Consider the following 27,530-nt stretch of genomic DNA (forward strand, 5'->3'; position numbering starts at 1 on the left):
TATTAATGAAGACAAATGTAGTTCCTTTACAATCATAAAGAGGGAGGTTACAACAGGGAATAAAGAACTGACAGACCAGTTAAATACATATTTTGGTTCTGTCTTCCTAAGGATGACACAAATGATGTCCCAAAAAAAATGTGGGAAAACATAGGATTTATTGAGAGGGAAGAGCTACAAGAAATCAGTACTAGTAAGGCTGATAAATCACTTGGGCCTAATAATCTACATCTCAGAGTAAGTGGCCTTAAAAACAAAGGCAGTCATCTTTTAAGATTCTACAGACTGTGGGACAGTTCCTGTGGATTGAAAGGATAGCTAATGTATCCCAAATCATGAAACAAATTCAAGAGAAAACAGAAAATTATAAATCAGATATTAGTAATGGGGAAAATGTTAGAGTCCACTATAAAAGATTTAATAACACAGAAATTGGAAAACAGAATTAAGATTGGACAGAGTTAACATAGATTAAGAAAATTGACAATTTACTGGACCCTTCAAGGGTGTACTTGGTTGAGTTGATAAGGGAGAGCTAATGGATGTAATTTACGTGGACTTCCACAAGGTTCTTGATAAGGTCACACATAAGAGATTAGCCTGTAAAATTAAAGTACAAGGAGTTGGGGTGCTGTACTGACATTGGTAGAGTTGGCAGACAGGAAAGAAAGGATTGGAATGAACAGATCATTTTCTCCATCGTAGCCAGTGATCATATATGGAATGTTCTGCCCCAGAAAGCAGTGGAGGCCAACTCTCTGGATACTTTCAAGAAAGAGATAGATAGAGCTCTTAAAGATAGTGGAATCAAGGGTTATGGGGATAAGGCAGGAACAGGATACTGATTGTGGATGATCAGCCATGATCATAATGAATGGTGGTGCTGGCTCGAAGGGCCAAATGGGCTACTCCAGCACCTATTGTCTATTTTCTATTGTCTTATTGGAATACTGCAGTGATCAGTGCTTAGTCCCACCATGCACAACATTTATTCATCTTTCAAATGAAGTACTTAAATGTAACATCTCCAAACTTGGAGATGACACAAAACAGGATGAGAGAGTGAGCAAGAATGAAATTGCAGAGATATTTTACTGTGATTTTGACAATTTGAATGTGTGGGCAAATATATAGCAAATGAAGCATTATTTTAATCAATGTAAAGTTATCCACTTTGGAAGCAGGAAGGCGGATTAGCTGAATGGAAATAACTTGGAAAGTGAGGATGGGCCAAGGATTCCTGGGTGTCCTTGTATAGCAGTTGCTGAATTTAAGCATGCAGGTACAGCAGGCAATGAAGAAGGCAAATGGTTTTGGCCTTCATAGCAAGCAGTGATGTCTTTCTGCATTGTACAGATGTTGTTCTGAGTTTGTGAGATCACACCTGGAGTATTTCATGCAATTTTGTTCTCTGCTTCGGTAGCCAGAACATCCTTCCTCAGATAAAATGAGGATTTTCCAGACTGATTCCTGGGATGACAGGGCAGACATATGAATAGAGATAGAATTGGTTACGACTGTAGCCACTGAAATTTAGAAGAATGAGGGGCATCTCACAGAAACTAATAAAATTCAAACAGAATAGACAGGATAAATGCGGGAGGGATGTTCTCAATGACTGGAGAGTCCGGAATCAAACATTACAGTCTAAGGATACATGGTAGGTCACTTAAGATTGAGATGAGGGGAAGTCTTTTCAAATAAAGAGTGACAAGCCTGTGAAACTGTCACAGAAAGCAGTTGAGGCCAAAACATTGAATGTTTTCAAGAGGAGTTAGGTAATGTTCCTCAGTTTAAAAGGGATCAAAACATATTGGGAGAAAGTAGGAACAGGATACTGAGTTGAAAGATCAGTTATGATATTATTTTTTGGTAGTGCAGGCTTGAGGGGCTGAATGGCCTACTGCTGCTCGCATTTTCTGTGTTTCTATGTGAGAGTGGCTTCTCTTGTCACCATGCACAGTATCAACAGTGTGTAGCATCTCTAATATACGCTGTAAAAATTTGTTAAAACTCCTTAGACGACACCTTCCAAACTCAAGACTATTGCCATCTTGAAACACAAAGTCAACAGATATATGGGAAGATCAGTACATGCAACTTCTGTCCAAGCCACTCGCCATAGTAGCTTTGGAATATAGTACATTCCTTCAGTGTTGCTGGGTCAATATCCTGGAATCTCCTCCCGAATAGAATACAGTGAATCAGGAAGGGAGCTCATCACTTCCTTCTGAAGGGCAACTAGAGAAAGGAAATATATGTTGGCTCAGCCAGCGAAGTCCTCATCCCTTGAATAATTTTTTTGTTTGATCTACATTTGATTATTTTGATCTGTTCTTTGACCTGCATAAACCTGATCAGGTTCTGCTGGAAAGCAAAATAAAACCAAAATTTCAGAGAGGATACTTCAACTGTGAGTATGTGTAAAAAACCCAACTGTATTTTAAGGAATTTAAATATATGTGTTTGTATTAAGAATACACATCATCTGTGCATTATGCTGAGGTATGTTAGACATTAAATCAGTGAAAAATGACAGGCATCATTGGTCATTCATGCCTTATTCCAACATTGTACCTTGAAAATCAAGTATTATTCTTTTTCCATTGAATATTACGGTGATAATATTAGTTCACTTCAGTTGCGTCCTCTATTACCTTTTACAGTGTGCACTAAGCCCCTCACATTACTGTCATTTAAGGTATCTTTGATTTTAGTGCAACAAGTTCCCTTTGGGATCCAATCTATTTTTAATTCTTGTTCAATTATGTGTCCTTTTTGTTCTCTGGCACTCTGACTTCCAGCGTTAAGTTCATTTAAGTTTCTTTGCTTGACTCTGAGTGCAGTTACACTGCAACAATCTCAGTTTTACATGATGACTGCTAACATATTTTCTTTACAGAAGAACTTCCGTCATTTTGATGTATTTGCTTGATCTTGACTTGCTGTATGCAAACCCACAGAGAAACAACCAGTACTTTGAGATGTTGCATATGGTTATAGACAATTTAACAACTAACAGGAGAAGGCTTCATCTTTAATTATGCCGTGTGGAAGTACTAAGTAGATGATCAATCTCCCACTGGGCTTCCCAGCATCATAGATGCTGCTTTACAGACAATTCAGTTCACTCTACATGATACCAAAAATAGCTAATCTTTCTGAATACAGCAAAGACTATGGGCCATGAGAAAAATTTGGCTGTAATAGTAAATATTTGTGCTCTATAACTCACCAACTAAACTCGAGAACAGCTACAGAACTGACTTTTATTGAACAAGGGTAGCACATTTCCCACTTATTTGCTCTCCCACAAAATGCAGAATAAAGTCATTACCACCGATTACTTCCCATGAGTCTACACTCAATCATCAGCAAAGTGTTATAAGATGACTTCATGAAGCTGAACAAAGTGCAGATAAATTGTTGCTTCACCTTCATTCAATCTCATCTGTATTCACTGCTCACAGTGTAGTCTCTTCTACATTGGAGAAACAAAGCGTAGACTGGGTGACCACTTGCCTGCCACTTCATGACACCATGTTCCCACTGATAAAATGTGGAGCTGGAGGAGCACTGCAGATCAGGCAGCATCAGAGCAGCAGGAAAGCTGACATTTCAGATCTGGATCCTTCATTATTACTGGGAAGAGGGAGGGGAGCCCAGAAATAAATGCAGGCAGTGGGTGGAGCTGGGGGTAGGGTAGATGAAATGGAGATAGATGGATGCAGGTATAGGGATTCAAAGATTTGGTCAGTAGGAATGGTGGAGCTGATAGTGAGAAGGAAGATGGGTAGGCTGTGTCAGGCCAAGGAGTTGAGGATAAGAGGGAGGGTTGGATATGGGACACACATGGGGATGGAGGGATTTTGAAACTGGTGGATTCTTTGTTGAGGCCATTAGGCTGTAAGGTCCCAAGGTGGAATATAATGTGTTGTTCCTGCAGTTTATATGTGGCCTCACTTTGACACTAGAGAAGGCCTATGATGGACATGTCACCAGGTGAGTGGGAAGGGAAGTTGAAATGGATGGCAACCAGAAGATAATGTTGATTGGAGCATACCAAGTGCAGATGCTCTCTGATTTGGTTACTGAGCCTGTGCTTGGTCTCACCGATGTAGAAGAGACCCACATCAGCAGCAAAGGATGCAATAGTCCAGATTAGAAGCTGTACTGGTGAATCTGTGCCGGATTTGGAAGGATTGTTTGAGACCTTGGACAGAGGTGACAGAGGAGGTGTAGGGGCAGGTGTAGCACTTCTGCAGTTGCAGAGAAAGATGCCAGGTGTGGTAGGAAGGTTGGTGGGAAGTGTAGAGCTGATGATGGAGTCACAGAGTAAGTGGTTCCTAGGGAAAGCGGGTAACGGTGGGGAAAGAAATCTCTTCGGTGCTGGAGTCAGACTGCAAGTGGTGAAAATGGCAGAGAGTGATGCGTTGGATTTGGAGATTGGTGGGATGGTATGTGAGGACCTGGGCCCTCTATTCTATTGGGGTGGGTGGGTCTGAGAGCAGAAATGCAGGAGATGCGGTTGAGGGCATTCTGAATCATAGGAGAGGGGAAATTATACTTCTTGAAATAGGATAATATCTCTGAAGTAGGATAACATACCCTTCCTCAGAATTGATGTCACCGGGCCCGAAATGTTAACTCAGTTTTCTCCTTCACAGATGCTGCCAGACCTGCTGAGCTTTTCCAGCAACTTTGTTTTTGTAACATCTCATTCTCTGTTTGGCGACACCTGCAGCCTTTAGATTCAACATTGAGTCCAATAACTTTCAAGCTTGAAACCATCCTTCCAAGTTTTCTACCCTCCCCCACACTTGGTCCTATCATGACATGGGTTGTTTTTAACAGTCACACATTTTCACACACTCTCAGGCCTATTATCACCTTTCCTAGGTTGCTTTCAGTGCAGCCAACTCATTCTGTCATACACTCAGCTCTCATTATCAGTTTGTCTTCCGTTGTAACTTTCCTTTCCTAATCCCTTTGTTTAGTGACATCTTTCATCGCTCTCTGTCTGGGCCCTGTCTACATCCGTCTGCTCACCTTTCTCTTTCTCCCACTCTCATCGTCAGCATAAATATCTTTTCTTAGCTACAATCAGTTCTGATGCAGAGTCACAAGATTGAAATGATAACCCTGCTTTCTCCCCATAAATGCTGATAGACCTAGACCTGCTGAGTTTCATCAGTAAGTTCTGTTGCTGTTTCAAATTTGCAGCATCCACAGTTCTTTGTTTTATTGTAGTAAGAAGTAAGTTCAGTCGAGGAAGAACAGGCAGAACAGATTGGTCTACCAGGACTGCCCTGTTTTTGCATCCTGGGAAAGAGATAGAAGGGTCACCAAACGATGAAGTGGGTACGTGTGAAGAGAAGGTTTCTAAACGAGATAAGGTTATAATAGTCCTGGAAACAAAGCTTTGAAATTTAGGGTAGAAGAGGTCAGAGACCAAAGGGAGTGTCCAAGTAGAGTGCAAATACTGGAGGCAGATGTACAGATCATGAGTTGAGGTCAGGACATTTGGTCAAAAAAAGCATGATGGAAGAGCTCAATGTCCTACAAAACTCAAATTGTACAGAGGTGTGGTGAGATAAAACTGAGTCCTTTTTTAATCATCATATTTCATTACATTTTCTCATTGGTAAGTGACAAAGAATGAATAGCATGGGTCTAGTTTGCTTGAAAACCTTATGCAAATTTATTTGATAGCTTAGATTACAACTTGCAGTTACAGATAAATATGTATTTATCCAGATTCTAGCATGCTTCTAATGGGTTATATTTGGTAGTTGGTTATTTGCTTTTATCCTGGCCCTTGGGTCATTAAAAACTCTAACTTTTAAAGCAACACAGTTCTTCAAGCAATGACACCTGGCGATCATTCAGTGTCAGAGCAGAGAATACTGGGCGTTGTTGCGAATACATGACAAGAGATTGGTTTTTCTTTATTTTCTGGGATATAATTATCTCTGGCTAGATCAGCAATTTTTTGCTAACCATAATTAGCCTGAAAAGGTTGTGTTGAGCTGACTCCTTGAACTCATGCAGTCTTTGAGGACACACTGACAATCCTTGTTGGAATATTTTTCTAGAATTTTGATTGAGTTATAGTTTAAGGGCATTTACAAATTAGGGTAATATATGCCGTAAGGCCCCTCAGGCCTGATTGACCATTCAATAGGATCATGGTTGAACCAACAATCCTCATATCCACTTTCCTGCTGTTTCCCCATAACCCTTTCTTACCTTACTGATCAATTACCTTACAATCTCAGCCTTAAATATAGAAAAAGACACTGTCCCCACAACTCTCTGGGTTAAGGGACTCCAAAGATTCCAACTTCTGAGAGAAAAAATTTCCTCCTCATTTCAGTATTAAATTGATATCCCTTAATTCTGAGAAGATGCCATCTGGCAATCCTAGACTCTCCCATGAAGGGAACCTTTCATCCTTTCAGCATTTACCCTGTCAAGCTCCTTAAGTGTTTCAACCTGTCCTATATTTGCTTATAAGACAATCCTTCCATATCAGGGATAACTCTTGTGAACCTTCTCTGAACTGCCTCCAAGGAAATGATATCTTTCTTGAATAAAGGAAACAAAACAACTCACAGTAATCACAGGATGAAGGGTCTAGGCCCGAAATGTCAGCTTTTGTGCTCCTGAGATGCTGCTGGGCCTGCTGTGTTCATCCAGCCTCACATTTTATTATCTTGGAATCTCCAGCATCTGCAGTTCCCATTATCACTGATACAATTTTAACCTCACTGCGAAGCCAGGATGAAACATCTAGGCCCGAAACGTCAGCTTTTGTGCTCCTGGGATGCTGCTGGGCCTGCTGTGTTCATCCAGCCTCACATTTTATTATCACAGTAATCCAGTTGTGGTCTCACCAGTAGACTTCCCTACACTTTTACTCAAATGCCATTGAAATAAGGGTTAACGTTCTATTCACTTTCCCGATTACCTGCTGCACCTGTGTGCTAGCTTTCTGTGATTCATGCACAAGTACTCCCCTAACTCTAATCTTATCTCAAGTCAAAAACAAAAACAAAGCTGCTGGAAAATCTTAGCAGGTCTGGCAGCATCTGTAAAGGAATAAAACAGAGTTAACGTTTCATATCCAGTGACACTTCCTCAGAACTATCTCAAGTCCCTTTGGGTTGCAGCTTGCTGCTGTTCTCCTCCATTCAAATAGCATTCTGTTCTTTTGTTCTCCTTTCAAAAATGAACAACTTCACACTTTCCCACATTATACTCATCTGATAACTTTTTTTCTCACTTATTTAACAGATAAATATCTCTTTGTAAACTGTTTCATTCCACCTCATAACCTGTTTTTCCGTCTATTTTTGTGTCTGTAAATTTGGCTAATGTACATTCCCTTGGTTTTTCCAAATCATTAATTCTGAACAGTTGCAATTCCAATATTGATCTATCAACCTGAAAAAAGCACCCCTTATCCCTATTCCCTGTTCTTTTTTGTGCATTAGTCAATTCTCTTTCCATGCCAATGTACCACTTCCAGCACTATAGTGGGCAACGTGCAGGTGATGATGTTACTATAAGTTTGCTGCATCTCTCCTACTAGGTATAGACATCATAGGTGTAAAAGACATTGTCAAAGGAACCAAGATGAGCTACTACAGTGCACCTTTGCAAACAGTACACATTGTTGCCTATGTACTGATGCTGAAGGGAATGGCTATTGGCATGCCTCACAGGTGGATGATGTTGATGTTTTGAATTTTTTTGAGCTGCAGCCACCCATGCAAGTAGACAGTTTAACAGTCCATCTTTGACATGTACCTTGTGGGTAATGGACAGGCACTAGGGATTAGGAGATGAGATAACACATTGCAGAGTTCAGGACCTCCAATTGGCTCTTGTATTTATGGTACTTATATGACTGTTTCAGTCTAATTTATGACAAATAATAGCTCTAAGATATTGGCATTGAAGTATTCAGCAATTGGAATGTTACTGAATGTCAAGGGATGATGGTTAGATTTTTGCTATTGTAGAAGATCATTGCTTGGCCTTGTGCGGTGTGAATATTATTTGCAGCTTAAAAGTGGATGTTGACAGGTCTTGCTGCTTTAGACATAGGCTGCTTCAGTATTTAAAGTGTACAATATTCAGAAACATTGTCACAAGGATCAGAAAATGTCTCCACATTCAACCATCTGCTATGGAGAAAATCATTGATTTAGCAGCTGAAGATGGTTGTTTTCACACTGTCCTGAGAAACTTCAAATTTGTAGTGACAGAACCAGGGGAACTGACAACTAAGCAAGAGTTGGGGCATTGGTATCCATGTGCTGTTAGATTTCACATTCCAAAATTGTTGAAAAAAAGAGAGAGTATGTTTGCAGTTAAAGGATTTAATGAAATGAAAATCTGGATCAAAGAACTTTGAGAAAGTGTGAGTCAGTTTTGCTGGAGAGAGAGGTTGAGTGTGCACATGAGGGGGTTCATGAAGCTGAACATGGATGAAGCACAAAATAAAGTCTGATGGATATTGAATGACTTGTGGATTGTGTAATTCTTAAAACATGAAGGATCGAAGCCCAGTTGAAATATATGTGAAATAAGTGAGTGTTGGGAGAAAAATATACTGTAAAAGCAAGTTTTGGTAGACACCTTATCAAACACTGCAAAGGAAATGGACATTAATAAATGGAAAATATTAGGGTGACTAAATACGGATTGGTCACATTGCAGAACACCTCAGTTCAGTCCACAAGCATTGTTTGAGTTTCCAGTTACTTATAATTTTAACTTAAACATGAGAAAAAGCTCATTTGTTTCTATCCTTGGCCTGCTGTAATCTTATTTCTCTCCATTCATTTTGTGGGATATGAACATTGCTGGCTGGCCAGCATTTCTTGCCCATCCCTCGTTACCCTTCAGAAAGTGATGGGTGAGGGGCCATCTTGAACTGCTGAATTTCTCCTGCTGTGGGTTGATCCACAATTCCATCAGGGAGGTAATTGCAGGATTTGATCCAGTGACAGTGAAGGAACGGCAATATATTTCCAATTCAGGATGATGAGTGGCTTGGAGGGGAACTTGGAAGTGCTGGTGTTCCCATAAGACCAGAAGACCATAAGGCATAGGAGTGGAAGTAAGGCCATTTAGCCCATCAAGTCCACTCTGCCATTTAAATCATGCCTGATGGGCATTTCAACTCCACTTCCCTGCACTCTCCCCGTAGCCCTTGATTCCTTGTAAGATCAAGAATTTGTCGATCTCTGCCTTGAAGGCATCTAATGTCCCGGCCTCCACTGCACTCAGTGGCAATGAATTCCACAAGCCCACCACTCTCTGGCTAAAGAAATGTCATCTCATTTCCGTTTTAAATTTACCCCCTCTAATTTTAAAGCTGTGCCCAGGGGTCCTAGTCTCCCCACCTAACGGAAATAACTTCCCAGCATCCACCCCTTCTAAGCCATACATTGTCTTGTAAGTTTCTATTAGATCTCCCCTGAACCTTCTATACTCTAATGAATACAATCCCTGGATCCTTAGCGGTTCATCATACGTTAAACCTACCATTCCAGAGAATCTCCGTTGGACACGCTCCAGGGCTAGTATGCCCTTCCTGAGGTATGAGGTCCAAAATTGGACACAGTATTCTAAACAGGGCCTAACTAAAGCTTTATAAAGTCTCAGAAGCACATCACTGCCTTTATATTCCAACCCTCTTGAGATAAACGACAATATTACATTCGCTTTCTTGATCACAGACTCTATCTGCAAGTTAACATTTAGAGAATCCTGGACCAACACTTCCAGATCCCTTTACACTTCTGATTTGCGAATTTTCTCACCGTTTAGAAAATAGTCCATGCCTGTATTCTTTTTTCCAAAGTACAAAACCTCACATTTACACATTTACTCACGTTGAATTTCATCAGCCATTTCCTGGACCACTCTCCTAAACTGTCTAAATCTTTCTGCACCTTCCCCACATCTTCCCTACTACCTGCCTATCCACCTATATTCGTATCATTGGCAAACTTTGCCAGAATGCCCCCAGTGCCTTCATCCAGATCACTAATATATAAGGCGAACAGCTGCGGCCCCAACACCGAACTCTGCGGGACACTACTCGTCACCGTTTGCCATTCCGAAAAAGAGCCTTTTATCCCAACTCTTTGCCTTCTGTCAGACAGCCAATCCTCAATCCAAGCCAGTAGCTCACCTCGAACACCATGGGCCCTCACCTTGCTCAGCAGCCTCTCGTGAGGCACCATATCAAAGGCCTTTTGGAAGCCTAGATAGATAACATCTACTGGATTTCCCTGGTCCAACATACTTGTTACCTCTTCAAAGAATTCTAACAGGTTTGTCAGGCACAACCTCCCCTTACTAAATCCATGCTGACTTGTTTTAATCTGACCCTGCACTTCCAGGCATTTAGAAATCTCATTCTTGACAATGGATTCTGAAATTTTACCGACTACTGAGGTTAGGCTAATCGGTCTATAATTTTCCATCTTTTGCCTTGATCCTTTCTTAAACAAGGGGGTTACAACCACAATTTTCCAATCATCTGGGACTTTCCCTGACTCCAGTGACTTTTAAAAGATCACAACGAAAGCCTCTGCTATTTACTCAGCCACCTCCCTCATGACTCTAGGATGTAGCCCATCGGGGCCAGGAGATTTATCAATTTTTAGATGTTTTAGCTTTTCTAGCACTTTCTTGTAACGCCTACCATACTCAACTCTGCCCCTTGACTCTCCCTAATTGTTGGCATCTGTTCCCATATGTCTGTTGCCCTTATCCTACTAAATGGAAGTGGTCGTGGGTTTGGAAGGTGTCATCTGAGGATCTTTTGGTGAATTTGTGCAGTGCATCTTGTAGGTAGTACACACTGCTGCTGCTGCTGAGCATTGGTGGAGAAGAGAGTGGATGCTTGTTGGATGTAGTGCCAATCAAGTGGGCTGCTATGTCCTGGATGGTGTCAAGCTTCTTGAGTGCTGTTGGGGCTGCACTCATCCAGGCAAGTGGAGAGAATTCCATCACATTCTTGACTTATGACTTGAAAATGTTGGCCAGGCTTGGAGGAGCCAGGACGTGAGTGAAGCACAACATAAGCATGAGGAACAGAATTTATATTTTCCATTTGGGTACTTTACATCCATTTGGACTCAGCATTGAGTTCAACAATTTCAGGCCATAAATTTTGTTTCTCATTTTGATTCTGTTTTTATTTTTTTGCTGTGTGCTGATCTGAGTGCTGTGTTAAATATGTATGCTTTGAGACAGAGATCTATTCTGCCATTCACAGTCAATATGGACATTTTTCCTTCCTTATAACTATTCCTACATCCTTCATCTTTTGTTCAATGACAAATTCATTATTTTATCTCTCTGGCCTTCTACTTTAACCCAAACCTTCCCTTTTTATCTCCCTCTCCACTCCCTTTCACCAATATAAAATACATCACATTTCCACCTTCCTTCAGTTTCTGAAAATTTCACATTTGACTTGCAACATCAGCTGTTTCTGTATAAATATGCCGATAGACTTTTAGTTTAGTTTGTTTATTCATTCAAGTAAACGTTATGAAATCTGAAATCTTTTTGTGAAATTTTTTCAGTCAGCTATTGGCAATTCAAATACTTGTCCTAAAAGTTACTGGTTTCTGTGGGGTTCATATCAAGTTTTACATTGAAATCAAGATCCAATACCTAAAGGTGTAATTTTATTGCAATATTTTAATCTAAAATAAAGCCTGATTAGTACCTGCAGATTCTTAATCAACTTGATGCAGGACAGCAATCAACAGGCCTTAATAGAAAATATGTCAGAGGAATTCATTATCAAAATACACTATGCTGTGGTCACACCGTTCCTTGAGAACTGTGTCCAGTTCTGAACATGAGGAACATATTTCAGCTTGTTGCAAATTCTAAGAGTTACTCAACTTCTCCCCAGTGTCAAAGCTCTGAGCTATATGTGTGGACAATCTTGGACTTTTCAGACTGGAAAGGAATCATCTGATAAATCAATATTTAAAAGTGCATCAAATTAGTAAAACGTTTGTATAAGGTAAATCTGAATTTGGCCACTGGAAAAATCCAGGCAAAAACAGCTATCTGAAGCAGACATTGGAATTGTGTATGAGGACCTCAGAGAATCCATCTCCTAGGTTGTGTGCTGGGAATCTTTCAAAAGTATCCATTTAAAGTACAGAATTGGGAGGTTTCTGTTGAAGTTAAATAAATAGTTGCCAAGGAAAAGATAGACCAATAAGTATGTTGTGTAACACTTTAGTATCTTTTAAGTTGACCCCATACTTACTTCACATCCCCTGCAACCACACTTCCCCTGGACTCCAAAGCCTTCCAGGGTCTAAACCAACTTCACTGTCTCCCCTCAACCCTGTGGTGTGACATGACCAACACTGCTCCAGAGTCAACAGCCATTTCCCCTGCTCCAAAGCCAAATCTACTTCCCTGTTGCTGGACCATATCATTTCCCTGATCCAGAGCCAAGTCCCCTCTCACCTGCAACTCCCATCCCTTGTCCCCAGTACCCAGACTCCTGCTTCCCAGGCTTGAGACCTAAACTCACCTTTTGCCACCAGCCTCAAGAGGACGTGATGACCTACTGATATTATTGCTTGATTTTTAATCCAGAGGCCTAGATAATGGGTCAAGGAATATAGAGAGAAAGCAGGAATGGGATTCTGAAATTGCATGAACAGTCATGATCATCTTGAATGATGATGTAGATTTAAAGGACCAAATGACCTGCTCCTGCAGCTATTTTCCATGTTTTGGGAACTTAGATTTGAATTCTAACATGGCGGATGGTGGACTTTGAATTCAATAAAAATCTGCAATTATAAGTTTAACGATGACCATGAATCCATTGATGATTGTCAGAAAACCCAATCTGGTTTTGGGAACAAAACTGCTATCCTTATTTGGTATGGCCTACATGTGACTCCAGACCTACACCAAAGTGGTTGACACTTAACTGCTCTCAGGTATTTAGGAATGGGCAATAAATGCTGGTTGAGTCAGTGATGCCCTCATCCTATAAATGAATTCAAAAAAACCTCAATCTCTCGCAATCTAGCCCTAATAACACAAAACCCCCAGCCCCTCCCAACCTGATCTTGCCCCAGTATCTGGACCCAAACTCACGTTCCTCAATTCCAGGGACTTGAACCCCCTTGTCATATTTTCCCTTTCTGCTTTATCTTTTCTGATGATTTTAGAAACGTTAGCCTTACCTGATGAATCATTCTTAGATTTGTGATTTCTTTCCTATCACAATCATTTTGTTATTTTGCATGTTAATACTTTACCCATTTGTTTAGTCTCTACTCCTTGATATCCCAGATCTACTCCTTGTCCCTGTTCCCCCAGCGTTTAGTTTAAAAGCCCTTTGACTTCCTTAGTTGTGTGTATAATGAGAACATTGGACCCAGCCTAACTGAGGTATAGACCATTTCAAAGGCACACTGGTGCCTATGTTCCATTTCCAGTAAACTGATGTGAAATATTCCTCTTTAGCAATCCCTGCAAAGGAACTAGTAGAATATTGATCATGCAAAACAGTATGCATTCAAAATTTAGGTTTCCATTCCCTGAATTATCTATTCATTATAGAAAAAAATATTCCGCCCAATATTTTATTTCCTACCTCTGGTTTTCAGGCAAGGGACAATTGCAATTTTGTCTAAACATTTTTTATAATGTATTTGGCTTGAAACACTGCAAAATGTGCGTATTTATGATTCAATTATGGTTATGCAGTTTGAAGTACAAATCTGCCAGGACACAGATATGCAGCTGTCTTCCACTATACTGCTTTGAAAAATGGACACAACTCCTGTGCTAAACTGCCAGGGAATTAGACAAATCCACTTCTGTGTATTGACAGATAATTGGATGCTTTCCATTACACACATATATTATCTTTCCAAGCTAAAAAAGGTTGGCTTTATTATCTATTTTAACATTTTTAAAGCAGCAGCATTAGCTACAGATAATAGACTGCATTAAGATCAATCTAGGGCAGCAAAACATTTGACAGACAGGGTAATGGAAGTAAACACAATTAAGAGACATTTTTACTACTTTATGAAACAGTATGCTTTTATAAATACACAGAAATATATGTTGAAATTGGACAATAAACTACAGGTAATAAATAATACATTCACAAATTTGACTAAAGCTCATTAATTTATTAATTAGAGAGCAATATTGTTTGTATTGGGACAAATACAAATGAAAAGAATGCCTACACAGGGTATTTTTGATGTGGAAATCTTGTTTAGTGTTCTTCCTTATTGATAATATCATGAATTTAAGTATTTTTTGGTTCATTTTATCGTTCTCTTAAATTCATCTGGTACTATTTCCTGGCTGAGTAACCTTCAGACCTTAACCAATGGGATTTATTTGAAACTAGTCCTGTCTGACAATCTCTTTTGGACTTTCATCCCTTCTTCAAAGAAACTGGCTTGCTTTTACTGCTTGCTTCATCCTTCATGCATTCCTTAATAGTCTAGTTGAGATTAGGAAGTAATTTGAGAATTAAATATTCTACAGCTCTCCCACTTTATTTTGCGAGAGTGCAGAGCAGCACAAATATTTGACATCTTGTCAAAAAAATCTGTAAGTTGGGACTAAAAACCTGGATAAGACTCTGAAACCATAACAGTTTCAAAAAACTCTTAATGGAAAGTAATAATCTTTCATTTTTTTTAAAGTGCTCCTTTATTAGGGAAGTAATTGCAAAAAGAAAGGCTGAAGAATTATATTAATATGCACTGAATGCAAATGCTGTAATGGTATGCAATTGAAACGAACCATGAAAATATAAAGAAAAGGCAACAATTTAATAAACAAACAGATGTATTTTCTGAAGTGAAATGGTAAAACTAAATGTTAAAAATAATTTATAGATATTTGTAAAAATTGAAAAATAATGTCCAAACAACTAATAGGCTTTGCAATCTCTTTGCAATGCTCTGCAATACTCTGTGTGAACCATCAAGCATTTCCTCAAATAATCATAATAGCTGAATAAGAATGCCTTGCTGAATACCGAATTCTGATTTATCTATTTTGAAGTACAGATCATTTTCAGCCTGTGGTTCTTATTCAAATTCTTTTTCTGAGACTGTCAAGCAGCATTACCGCTATACGCAGTGTATGACCAAAGTACAAGCATTCTCGTCAAAAATAGTGGAGACATGCATCCGTTAGTGATAGCAACATCCATCACATTAGACAGCAATGTATAAAATGGATGATAGCAAATCAACAACCCATGTACATCTCTCCTGTTTCAGCAGAAGGAACACAATAAAAATTGGAGATTGGAATGTAAAGAAAGATGAGGCCTCCAAACGGGAGTAAGTCAGCTTCAATGGAAATGCAAATCTGGCATGATATAACATCGATTGCCGTGAGTTTATGAGAAAAGGTGGAAGGGAAGAAATTTGGGACCATTGTGAAACATCCAGCTGTTTTGGAGCTTTAATAAAGGGATTTTTCTGTGGGCTTTGTGGTAGTAATATGCTTCACCACTTAGTTCCCAAATGAAGCTCCTCCATGTACTTTAAAAGCTGATCACTTTTCTCACTGAGAGTCTTATTTAAGAACTCCTGTGACAAAAGCAAAATAATGCACATGCTGGAAAGACTCAGCAGTATCTGTGAGAAGTAGTTATGGTTTCAGGTAGATGAGCTTTCAAAACCGAAATTGAAAAGATAGGGCATAGGATTATGAGAGGAGGGAAAGTGGGCAAGTATAAACAGGGCTGTGATTGGGTGGAAGAAGTGTAGAATAACCAAATAAGAAGGGGTGCACTGTGCAGGGCTAAACTGCTGGTGAAAGAGCTAGGGATGGAGACGAAATGCAACAAAAGGGGAGTTTAGCACTGTGCTGAACTCAACTCAGTGAGGAGTGTTTTGAAAGCATGACCTTCTGGAAGCAGGAGTAGGTCATTTGGGACCTCACTCTAGTTTCATTTCCACTCTCAAGCTCACAAAGCCTTTGCTCCCCAAGTCAACCAAAAATCTATTAAACATAATATGATCAATGAACCAGCCTTCATTGCTCTATGGAAGGACCATTTCACAGAATAATGGTGTTTTGAGAGAAAACATGTCTCCTAATATCAGTAGGAAAATCTTTACTTTTTAAACTCTGTCTCTTTGTTCTAGACTTCCTGCCAAGGGAAAACTTCCTCTCAGCATTCCCTGCATCAAATCCCATCAGGCGTGATACTTTCCAACAAGATCATATTCTTTGCTTTTAAACTCCAGTGTATAGGCCCAATGTGTCCAACTTCATGATTTAAGCCCAAGCAGCTCAATGTTAGATGTACCCACAGTGAGGGTGAGTAGGAAAGATGGAGGAAGGAATGGGGGTCAGAAGGAAGTGAGGAGAAAATAAAAGTCAGTGTGTAAAACACTCATGAGCTGTTAAAGTTGTGATGTTTCACACTTATGGGAGTGGAAGGGGACAACTGAACCCCTCTGATAGATAAACTGAAAACGCAAGCCCCAATCTGTTATGGTGGAGAATAAAGGATCCCTTCTAATAATCCTGAAACATCCAGAGAAGCTCACCTAGCGTTCATAATTAATTAAGAGTGATTAAATGAAAGACATTTCCCAATACCCATTTTATAAGTAACAAGTAACAATTTATTTACTTAGCCTAAACAGTGAACAAATTAGTAACTATTAAAATACTGAACAAGTCCCCCCATACTATTAACTACTCCCTAAATGGCTTAAATTCTACTGGAATGCATTTCAAATGAACACAAGTCCAATTTATATAAACCCAATTAAAAGACAACAGTAAATTTAAACTTAATCTCTCCAAATTCTCACAGACTATATCTTCTGGAATGCTTAACCTTCTCCTTTACACCACAAATGCCTTTCTTCCACTGATTTCTGCCATCAGGGATGTTTATCTCTGTAATATTTTCAGTGAGGACTTTGATCTAAAATGCCATGGTACCTTTTTTAGATTAATGATACTTTGTTAGAAATCTCAACAATTTCTTATGGGAGCTTGAGGCTTACTTCTCAGGTGGCATGCTTGCATTCACCTCAAATAACCATTGGCCCTCATCCCCATTTTCAAAAACCCTCATCTTATATACCCTGAAGACACATTGATTTCTTATTATATGATTGGTTTTGGGTTGTTAAAGCCATCAATTCTAAATTCAATTGTTTTTCTGTATCTAGGTGCTTGGTTTAAATTAATTGGCTAAATTCAAACTATTGTCTCGATATCAAAACAAAATTGCTATTTTGCCTGCCAATTGTAAGGCCTTTTGGTACACTTGTTTCAATTTTGGGGCTCTCTGTACAGTACTTTCAAATTTCCAAGCACAGAGAAAGCATAAACTCTTAAAGGGACCACACAATGTTTTTCTCCCACTATCATTTTTACCAACAAATTCTGACTTTCTGCCTTCTAATTCATGGCTACCCTACACAACTTTCTAACCCATGAAAAGAATAGAAATATTTGTGTAGCTTCATGATTTTTAAAAATTCTTGTCTTTGTTGTTTATATTGTATATTCCACATTTGGAATGAAAGACATTTCCTGATATCCATTTTATAAGTAACAAGTAACAATTTATTTACTTAGCCTTAACAGTGAACAAATTAATAACCACTGAAATACTGAACAAGTCCACCCAATACTATTAACTACAGTCTTGGGCCTTTCTTGGGACCCCATCACTATTTCCAAACTCTTGATGCCTGCATTTGTGCAATGCAGCTGCTTATAATTTCCCTCATCATTCCTTAACATAAGAAATTGTCATGGATATGTAGTATTGAAGAATCCAACAGTTACTTATTATGACCAGCTACAATGTAATAACATAGTACTCAGAGACATTTCAATTACAACTGAGCAACATCTTTCCACTGATCTTGGATGAGTGGATTATGAGACTTCTATGTCCTTAGGTCACATTGATTTTATCAGGAGCATGTTTCTTAAAGGTACACAAACAGGCTGACCAGGAGGCATGAAGCTACAGCCTTAACAAATGATAACTGTTTATTTATTCAGAGATAGTAGGAACTGCCGATGCTGGAGAATCTGAGATAACAAGGTGTACAGCTGGACAAACACGGCTGGCCAAGCAGCATCAGAGGAGCAGGAAGGCTGACGTTTTGGGCCTAGACCCTTCTTCAGAAATGTTGGAGGGGATGGGGGTTCTGAAATAAACAGGGAGAGAGGAGGAGGTGGATAGAAGATGAGTGGAGTGAGACAGGCTGGTCAAAGAGGCAGGGATGGAGCCAGTAAAGATGACTATAGGTGGGGAGGTAGAGAGGAGATAGGTCAGTACAGGGAGGACGGACAGATCAAGGGGGCGGAATGAGGTTAATAATTAGGAGATGGAGGTGGGAGGAGGGGATGCAGGTTAGCTTGAGGTGAGCAAGGTGTGGGTGAGCTGGGCTGGTTTTGGGATGAGGTGGGGGAGGGGAGATTTTGAAGCTTGTGACGTCCACATTGATACCATTCGGCTGCAGGCTTCCCAAGCGGAATATGAGTTGCTGTTCCTGCAAACTTCAGGTAGCATCGTTGTGGTGCTGCAGGAGTCCCAGAATGGATCTGTCGTCTGAGGAATGGGAGGGGGAGTTGAAATGGTTCATAACTGGGAGGTGCAGTTGTTTAGTGCGAGCCAAGCGTAAGTGTTCTGCAAAGTGATCCCCAAGCCACCGCTTGGTTTCCCCAATGTAGAGGAGGCCACAACGGGAACTGCGGATGCTGTGTACCACATTAGCAGATGTGCTGGTGAACATCTGCTTGATGTGGTAAGTCTTCTTGGGGCCTGGGACGGGGGTGATGATGTGAGGGAAAGTGTAGCACTTCCTGCGGTAGCTGGGAAAAGTGCCGGGTGTGGTGGGGCTGAGGGGACTGTGGAGCAGACAAGGGAATTACGGAGAGAGTGGTCAATCCAGAAGGCAGGTAAAGATGGAGAGGGAAATATGTCTTTGGTATTGGGGTCGGATTGTAGATGATGGAAGTGTCGGAGAATGATGCGTTGTATCTGGAGGTTGGTGGGGTGGTGCGTGAGGACGAGGGGAATTCTGTTTTGGTTGTTATTGTGGGGAGGGGGTGTGAGGGATGAGTTGTGGGAAATGCGTGAGACACAGTTGAGCGCGTTCTCGAGCACTGCGGGGGCGGGGAAGTTGCGGTCCTTGAAAAATGAGGGCATCTGAGGTGAATGGGAGTGGAATACCTCATCCTTGGAGCAGATGCTGCTGAGGCGAAGGAATTGGGAACAGGGGATGGCATTTTTGCAGGAAGGTGGGTGGGAGGAGGTATATTCTAGGTAGCTGTGGGAGTCAGTGAGCTTGAAATGCATATCAGTTTCTATGTGGAAGCCGGTATAGGGACAGAGAGGTCCAAGAAAGAGAGAGAGGTATTAGATATCGTCCAGGTGAACTTCAGGTTGGGGTGGAAGGTGTTGGTGAAGTGGATGAACTGTTTGAGCACCTCGTGGGAGCATGAGGCAGCGCTGACACAGTCACCAATGTAACGGAGGAAGAGGTGGGGTTTAGGGCCAGTGTAGCTGCGGAAGAGGGATTGTTCCACGTAACCTACAAAGATGCAGGTATAGCTTGGGTCCATGTGGTTACCCATGGCCCCGCTCTTTGTCTGTAGGAAGTGGGAGGAATTGAAAGCAAAATTGTTGAGGGTGAGGATGAGTTCGGATAGGCGGATGAAGGTGTCAGTGGAGGGGATCTGGGCAGGCCTGTGGGACAGGAAGAAGTGGAAGGCCTTTAGGCTATCTGCATGGGGAATACAGGTGTATAGGGACTGGGCATCCATTGTAAAGATGAGGTGTTGGGGACCAGGGAATTGGAAGATCTAGAGGAGTGGAGGGCGTGGGTGGTGTCACGGACATAGGTGGGGAGTTCCTGGACCTAGGGGGAGAAAATGGGAGTCGAGATCGGTGGAGATAAATTCGGTGGGGCAGAGCAGGCGGAGACAATAGGTCAACCAGGGCAGTTAGGTTTGCGGATTTTGGGAAGGAGGTAGAAGCGGGCGGTGCGGGTTTGGGGAACAATGAGGTTGGAGGCTGTGGGTGGGAGGTCAGCTAATGCGATTGAGGTTGTGGATAGTTTGGGAAATAATTGTTTGGTATTTGGACTTGGGGTCAGGATCAAGGGGGTGGTAGGTGGAGGTATTGGAGAGTTGACGCCTGGCCTCAGCGATGTAGCTTCAAAATCGCGCCTCCCCTACTGCAACCCAAAACCAGCCCAGCTCGTCCTCACCTCCTTAACATGTCCTTCCTCCCACCTATCCCCTCCTCCCATCAAGCTTCACCCCCATCTCCTACCCCCTAACCTCATCCAGACTCCTTGACCTGTCCGTCCTCCCTGGACTGACCTAGCTCCTCCCTGCCTCCCCACCTACACTCACCTTAACTGGCTCCATCTCCGCCTCTTTGACCGGTCTGTCTCCTCTCCACCTTTCTTCTCCTCTATCCATCTCCTATCCATCTCCCCCTCTCTCCCCATTTATTTCAGAACCTCCTTCCACTCCCCCATTTCTGAAGAAGGGTTCAGGCCCGAAACATCAGCCTTCCTCCACCTCTTATGCTGCTTGGCCTGCTGTGTTCACCCAGCTCTACACCTTGTTATCTCTGTTTATTTATTGACTTCTTGCAATTGCTAGGATCCATGAAGATGTACTGGCTTGGTTTTGAAAGTTTTACTTACAATCCAGAGGTTGCTCGGTGCCTTTCAGAACAGATGAACAGATGGTCTGGTCAGATGGGCAGACATGCTGAAAATTGTGACGTGATGCATTTTGGAAGGACTAACATGACAAAGGAATGCAAGATGAACGCAAGATCCAGCGCAAGTATATCATCCTCCAATAACATTTTCAATGATGGCTATAAGTCCAGGCCACCATACAGATTACTGTGCAAAATTGACAATCTGACAAAGCTGTACAAAAAAAATCCATACAATGTCAGTCATGGGTGACAACATTGCAAACCTGTTAAAGAGCATTTTTTTCACAAAATTTGATGTCGACAGTGGAATCAGTGTCAGTGGAAAAAATGGATTGGGGGAGATCCAGAAAATAGGATCCAGGAAGTAAAATGATCGGGGATTTTGCTGTGCACGTCTATAGATCTTGAACGATAGTAGGACAGGTAGATAATGTGGTTCAGATAACATATGGGATACTTGCCATTCTTCAGCAAAGTATTGAACTCAAAAGCAGGGAGGTTATAATGAAGCTGCCTGGTATGTTAGTTCAGTCACTGCAGGAGTACTGTGTGCAGTTCTGGTCACCACACTATGGGAAGGATATGATTGCACGAGAGAGTCCACAGAGGAGATTCACTGGAATGTGGCCTGGTTGAAATATTTTGGCTGTGAAAAGAAACTAGTTGGTCTGAAATAATTTTCCTTAGAGTACGCAAGGCCAGGAGAGAAGCCTGAGGTGTACAAAATTGTGAGGTGTATAAATACAGTGGATAGGAATAAAGTTCTCCCTTAGAGGGGTCAATAACCACAGTACATAAAGTTAAGGTAAGAGGTAGAAGTGGATTTGAGAAAAAGCATTTTACCCAGAATGGTGGAGGATATCTGGAACATTCTGCCTGAAAGAGGCAGGAACCTTCAGAACATTTCAGAAATATTTAGGTGAACCTTGAAATCTGTAGGACAAAGGGTCATGAGGCAGCCACTAGTAAATGGTATGAGAGCGATCGGGTGTAGAATGGACTGATGGATTTCCTACATGCTGTAAAATTCTTCAACTCTATTAATCTCAAACCAGTGATTCCAGAGTTCCTATCTCTGTCTTTGTTGTGGGTCCGTACTCTCTCTATGGGCATTAACATTTTGTTTTGATTCCAAAGACCTTTTCTCTTTGATGTTCACCTGGCCTTCCTTGCTTTTGCAGACTATTTCTTCCAAATGTTTTATTGCAAATTTTTTTCTGCTACCAAAGCCTTCTACTGATCTTGGGATCAGTATAATCTCTTCTTAAAAATTCTTCTTTTCTAGATAATTGCACATCATCAGTCCTATTAGCAGTAGCAATGGAAAAGGGCTCTTAAGTTAGCCATAATGGAGAACTTATGAACGTCAATTGGCAATTGAGTGGAAAAGCAATCGACAACAATTCCTGATTCAGATATAACCCATGTGGAGATGTTGGTACAGTAGAGCAGAATGTCATTATTGTATATGTGAAAATTCATGCCATGCCTTCAGACTGATTTCCCTTTAGTAAATCCATTCTGACTCTGTCCAATCCTGTGAGTGTTTTCCAAGTGTTCTGCTATTATATCTCTTCATAGAATCCGTACAGTGTGGAAACAGGCACTTTGGCCCAACAAGTACACATTGACCCTCAGAGCATCCCACCTAGACCCATCCCCCTGTTATCCACCTAATCTACATATCCCTGAACACTATGGGCAATTTTATAATGGATTCTAGCACTTTCCTTGTATTGACATCAGGATAACTGGCCTACATTTCCCTGTTTTCCCACTACCTATGTTTTTAAGTCGTGGGGTTATAACGTCTATCCTCCAATCTGTAGGAACTGTTCCAGAATGCATAGCAGCATGTAAAATCACTATCAATACATTCACTATTTCTAGGACCACTTCTTGAAGTACTCTAGGATTCAGATTATTGAGTTTGATGGATTTTAATCAGTTTTATAATCCCATCAATTCCCCGAACACACTTTCTCTACTGATACTGATTCCACTGTCGACATCAAATTTTGTGAAAAAAGTGCTCTTTAACAGCTTTGCTAGGCTCTTTGACAGCTTTGCAATGTTGTCACCCATGAATGACATTGCATGGATTTTTTGTTGTGCTGCTTTGTCAGATTGTCAATTTTGCACACTAATCTGTATGGTGGCCTAGACTTTTACATCATAGAAAATGTTATTGGAGGATGATTTACTTGTGCTGTACACAAGTGATTGAACTTCTGATGTGATCAACTTTTCCAGCTAGACCTTGGGAAATTCTAGGCCTGGATTTGTTTGACTTTTGAGAGAAAATCTACCTCATCATCATAGATTATTGTTTTCATTGGGCAGAGATTTCATACCGCAGCAGCTGCTGCCATGATTAAAGCATTAAAGGTTATTTATTCAATGCATGGAACTGCTGTGAAATAGCATCAGGTAATGGTTTGCGATTTGTTAGTGAAAGTTTAAGATTACTTGCTGAAGAATGAGTTTAACAATGTAACTTGAAAACAGTGAAAATTCTAATGAGAAAAAATAATCAGAATGTAGTATTTGCTCTATTAATTTCCAAAATAAAACCATTAAGTAATGATCTGTTAATTCTGTAACAGGATTATTAATGGGCAGGAATCAAAAAGTGAAAATTCCATTGTAACAAAGAAAATCTGAGGCCTAATATGACGGTAGAGCAGCACATTCATAAACTATGTTTTGGTGCAACCCCAGCCACTGAGCAAAAATTCTATCAGCTTTATCAACAGGCATGATCATGATCATATCTACTCACAATAAGTGCTGGAGTTTTTGTTAAAAAAAGAGAAGGCTTCTGATAGTATTAGTACATAAAAGGAATAATCAGCAGGAGTACTAACAAAATTAGTATGATGAGAAATATTCTTCATTGAATACCTCAAAGAATGTCAACTGAGAACCAAGCATCAAGGATCAATCATTATAAGCACGAGAATAGCAGCAGTAAGCACAAGATCAGAAAGAGTGGCAAAACCACTAGTCACAATCGGTGGACATAAGAGATAGTAGGAGCTGCTGATCCTGGAATCTGAGATAACAAGATGTGAAGCTGGCTGAACACATCAGGCCAGGCAGCATCAGAGGAGCAGGAAAGCTGATGTTTTGGGTCTGGACCCTTCTTCAGAAGGACAACTTCTTCAGATCCTTTCTGAAGAAGGGTCCAGACCTGAAACGTCAACTTTCCTGCTCCTCTGCTGCTGCCTGATCTGCTGTGTTCATCCAGCTTCATGCCTTGTTATCTATGGAAATAAGACTCTTGGAGGAAATAGTGGGGATATAAATAACTCAATAACCTTAAAAGATCATTCTGATATAACCATGATGTTCAGCAAACACTCTGTCAGGCTTTAAGATGGAGGTAATATAGTGTTAAAGTAGTGGTATTGGATTGCAGCTGGAACTACCTGATTGTTGCCTCTGACTGGCTGGCAGCTCTCTGTAGGCTGGAATGTCATCCTCAGCATATTTGATCCTGGTAAAGTCCTCTGCAATCTTGTAAATGCCTGACTGGAACATAATGTGGTTATCCTTCCCTAAAAGAGATGATGTGGGCCTCTCACCAGCTCCCCAGCCGATGGGTGAGGTCCTTGCCACTTACACCCGTTGTTTTCAGTCCCTGCCCCAAATTTCAGTCCTTCGGTATCACTTTTGCCCCACTCCATTAAACAGCCTCATTTTAAACCCTTTTGGATGCAATGTTGTTGTTACTTTTGAATTCCAATTGCATATGTGTGCCATCAGGAATACTGACCATTTTAACTTTTGTAAATATCAACTGACTTGAAGGGTCTTTGTTGGCTAATGAAAATTAATGAACACCCACTATGATGATGTCATTCATGTTTCACAGGACAACAGCTTAACATCTCGAAGGTGTAACTTCTACAACCTGGTTCTTCCTCATTGTCTCTGAATGTCGATCATGCCATTGTAACTTAGACATAATTGCCGTCATGGAAGAAACTGCATCTTGTATAAGGCATGCACCTCCTCTTGTTCAATGCTCAAGTGGCTACCGTCAATGACACGTGGCCAAGCAGGCCCTGTTAATCCATTGCAGGAAAGAGGACAGTGGCAGCAAATCCACCAGATAGCTCCTATAACATGAAGAGCAGTGGTGAGGGTTCCTTTTGCAAAAGTTTTGATCAAGTTGTTATTGGACAAAATGGGTGAATTTTATCCAGCTCCCTCCTTCCTAATGTTGCCATGTGTGTTTTCAGGAGAGATTGGGCAAGTAAAATAAGACAAGCACACCACCCACAGTCTTCCCACCCAATTTCCAACTTATTCACTGTAATAGTATAGATGGGTAGACATTGGAATTGGCAGCTTGCCTGTCATTTATACAAAATGGAAAAAAAAAACAATGAAACTTGTTGACAACTTAATTTACCTAAATAACATGTTCTAATGCCATATATGGTTAGGCCAGCCAGGTCATTAACATTCATTTTTTTCAATTTGTGGGAAATGTCGAAAGGAAGAGGAATGCATTTTGGTGAATGGGAATGCACTCTGAATATTTGGTGCACCATCCAAAATGTTGCCCTCTTTTTGTTTATGCCCACCCCCTCCACCACTCCCAACCCCACCAGGTCTTCGAAGTGTGAGCTCCATTGACCCTCCTCAACTACTCCCTCAGCTTTCTGATCCCTTTTCATCTGAAAAGCTCAGGACTAACCTTAGTCCAGGATCCTGTTCTTCCCGGAATATCCCTCCAGTGATGGCAGTGCACATTGTCCAGTTCTGGAACTATCTGGAACTGCTAAAGCTGTCAGCCATCAAATTGTCTGTTAGCTCTCAGTGGTGGGATTTGCTCCCACTATAGGCTAAAAGTCCAAACATCACCAACTCAAGGCCTCCACAGGCTGGATATCCTACAGAAGCCATGTTGAATGCTGATCAGTGCAGCACTGACATTCTTTCTGATGGGCAAGATTACAATGTCCACAACCCCCATTAAATTCAGTCCAATATTCTTTCAGTGTTATATTCAATTTTACTTTGTGAGTTATCTTGGGACATCTTATTGCAGTGACATGCAAAATGAGTAAATTTTTGATTCTATTGCTATAGTGCCTTGGCTGTCAAACAATGATGAGTCAGAATACAGGAAGATGGTAGAGAGCTTGTTGTCATGGTGCAATGAAAACAATTTCTCTTTCAATGTCAGCGAAACAAAAGAACTGATTATTGACTTCAGGCAGCAAAGAGGAGGACATGCCCCTGTCTACATCAACAGAACAGAGGTGGAGACAGTTGAGACTCTTAAGTTCCTGAGAGTGACAATAACCAACAATCTCTCCTGGACCTCCAAGAAGACGTGACAGTCAAGAACACACAATAACATATCATCTTCTTCAGGAAGTTTAGGAAAGCAGCCTATCCATATTGTACTTGCCCACCAACTTTAACTAATGCACCATAGCAAGCATTTTATCCAGGTGCTTTATGTCCTAGTACAGCAAATGCTCTACCCATGAGTGAAAGAAACAACAGAAAGTTGTGTATACAGTCCAGACCATCACGAGAGCCAAGCTCCCATCCATAGACTCAATCTAGACTTCTTGTTGTTGCAGAAAAGTAACCAACATAATCAAAGATACCTCGCACCCCAGTAATACTCTCTTTTAACCTCTTCCATCAGGCAGAAGAATAAGAAGCTTGAACACACTCAACAGGTTGAAGAACAGCTTCTATTCTGCTGGTATGGGACAGATGAATGGACCTCCTCTAATTTCAGTCTAATGTTGATCTTGCTTTGTGCATCTGCTGTGTAGCCAAGCCCTGTATACTTCGCTCTGTCGAAATAACCAATGACCTGTATGTCCTTGCATGTTATGATCTGCCTGTACTGCTCACAAAACATGGCTTTTCACTGTAGTCAGGCTCATGTGACAACAATAACTCAAATCAAATCATCCTGGACTGGTTGCATACAATACACATGCATGCAGTTGGAATGGATTCAAAAATGAGCTTTGTCAAATTTTGACCTTAATAATTTTACCTGATGCTAGGATCCATTAGTAACACATCCTAAACTCAATTATATTTTTCAAATAAATATAGCTTGTTAAGAATATATTTTTGTTTTAGAATATGGCTAAGGATGTACTATCCTTTAACGTAAGTAATGAAGTAAAAATATAGAGCTGGGAATACAAGGTGGAAAATTGTAATTTTACAAATATTTAGATTACACAAAATGCAGCTACAGAAAAATACATTTGCATCCATTAGAGGTAACCTTCCCTGGTCCCTTCCTTCCCTTTCATCATCACATTAAAATGTCATGTCATACAAATGCATCATGTGTGTTTCAACTACCTTTTTATTCATCTGATCTTCAATGCACATTTCACTAATTATCTTCAGTTTTTTATAGAAGCGTTCAGAGATTATGAAATTCAAATACTTAAATTTTCTTTCTATTATCTTGTGGTCTCAATGTTGATCATGCTGGTGTTTTTAATGTTCATAATGGATGCAAAGAGAGCTGAGTCCTCAATTTGAAGAGATTAAATATTTTTAAAATAAAAGTTTGTGACAGCTCAGTCTTGTATAAACCTGTTCTTTTTCGCATCTTTTAATCTGTAAGATATAGCTAGAGGAACTAATATCATTACAACTATTGTTACAAATGTATAAGAATGTTATGCTTTGGGACCATGTATTTAAATGTAAAGTAAAATGACGGAGAGAATGCGACCTGTTC

General features: G+C 40.6%; 1 long non-coding RNA gene across 1 annotated transcript in view; it reads left to right on the forward strand.

Moving 5' to 3' along the window:
• Positions 1 to 27,163, forward strand: part of LOC125452304 (uncharacterized) — a 168,966-nt gene extending 141,803 nt beyond the window's left edge. Inside the window, exon 4 of the long non-coding RNA XR_007247528.2 lies at positions 26,460 to 27,163. This is a non-coding gene — a long non-coding RNA (uncharacterized LOC125452304). The remainder of the gene's footprint in view (positions 1 to 26,459) is intronic.
• Positions 27,164 to 27,530: the final 367 nt, after the last annotated feature.

The sequence above is a fragment of the Stegostoma tigrinum genome, chromosome 1 (assembly GCF_030684315.1).
Source record: "Stegostoma tigrinum isolate sSteTig4 chromosome 1, sSteTig4.hap1, whole genome shotgun sequence".
NCBI classification, from domain to species: Eukaryota; Metazoa; Chordata; class Chondrichthyes; order Orectolobiformes; family Stegostomatidae; genus Stegostoma; species Stegostoma tigrinum.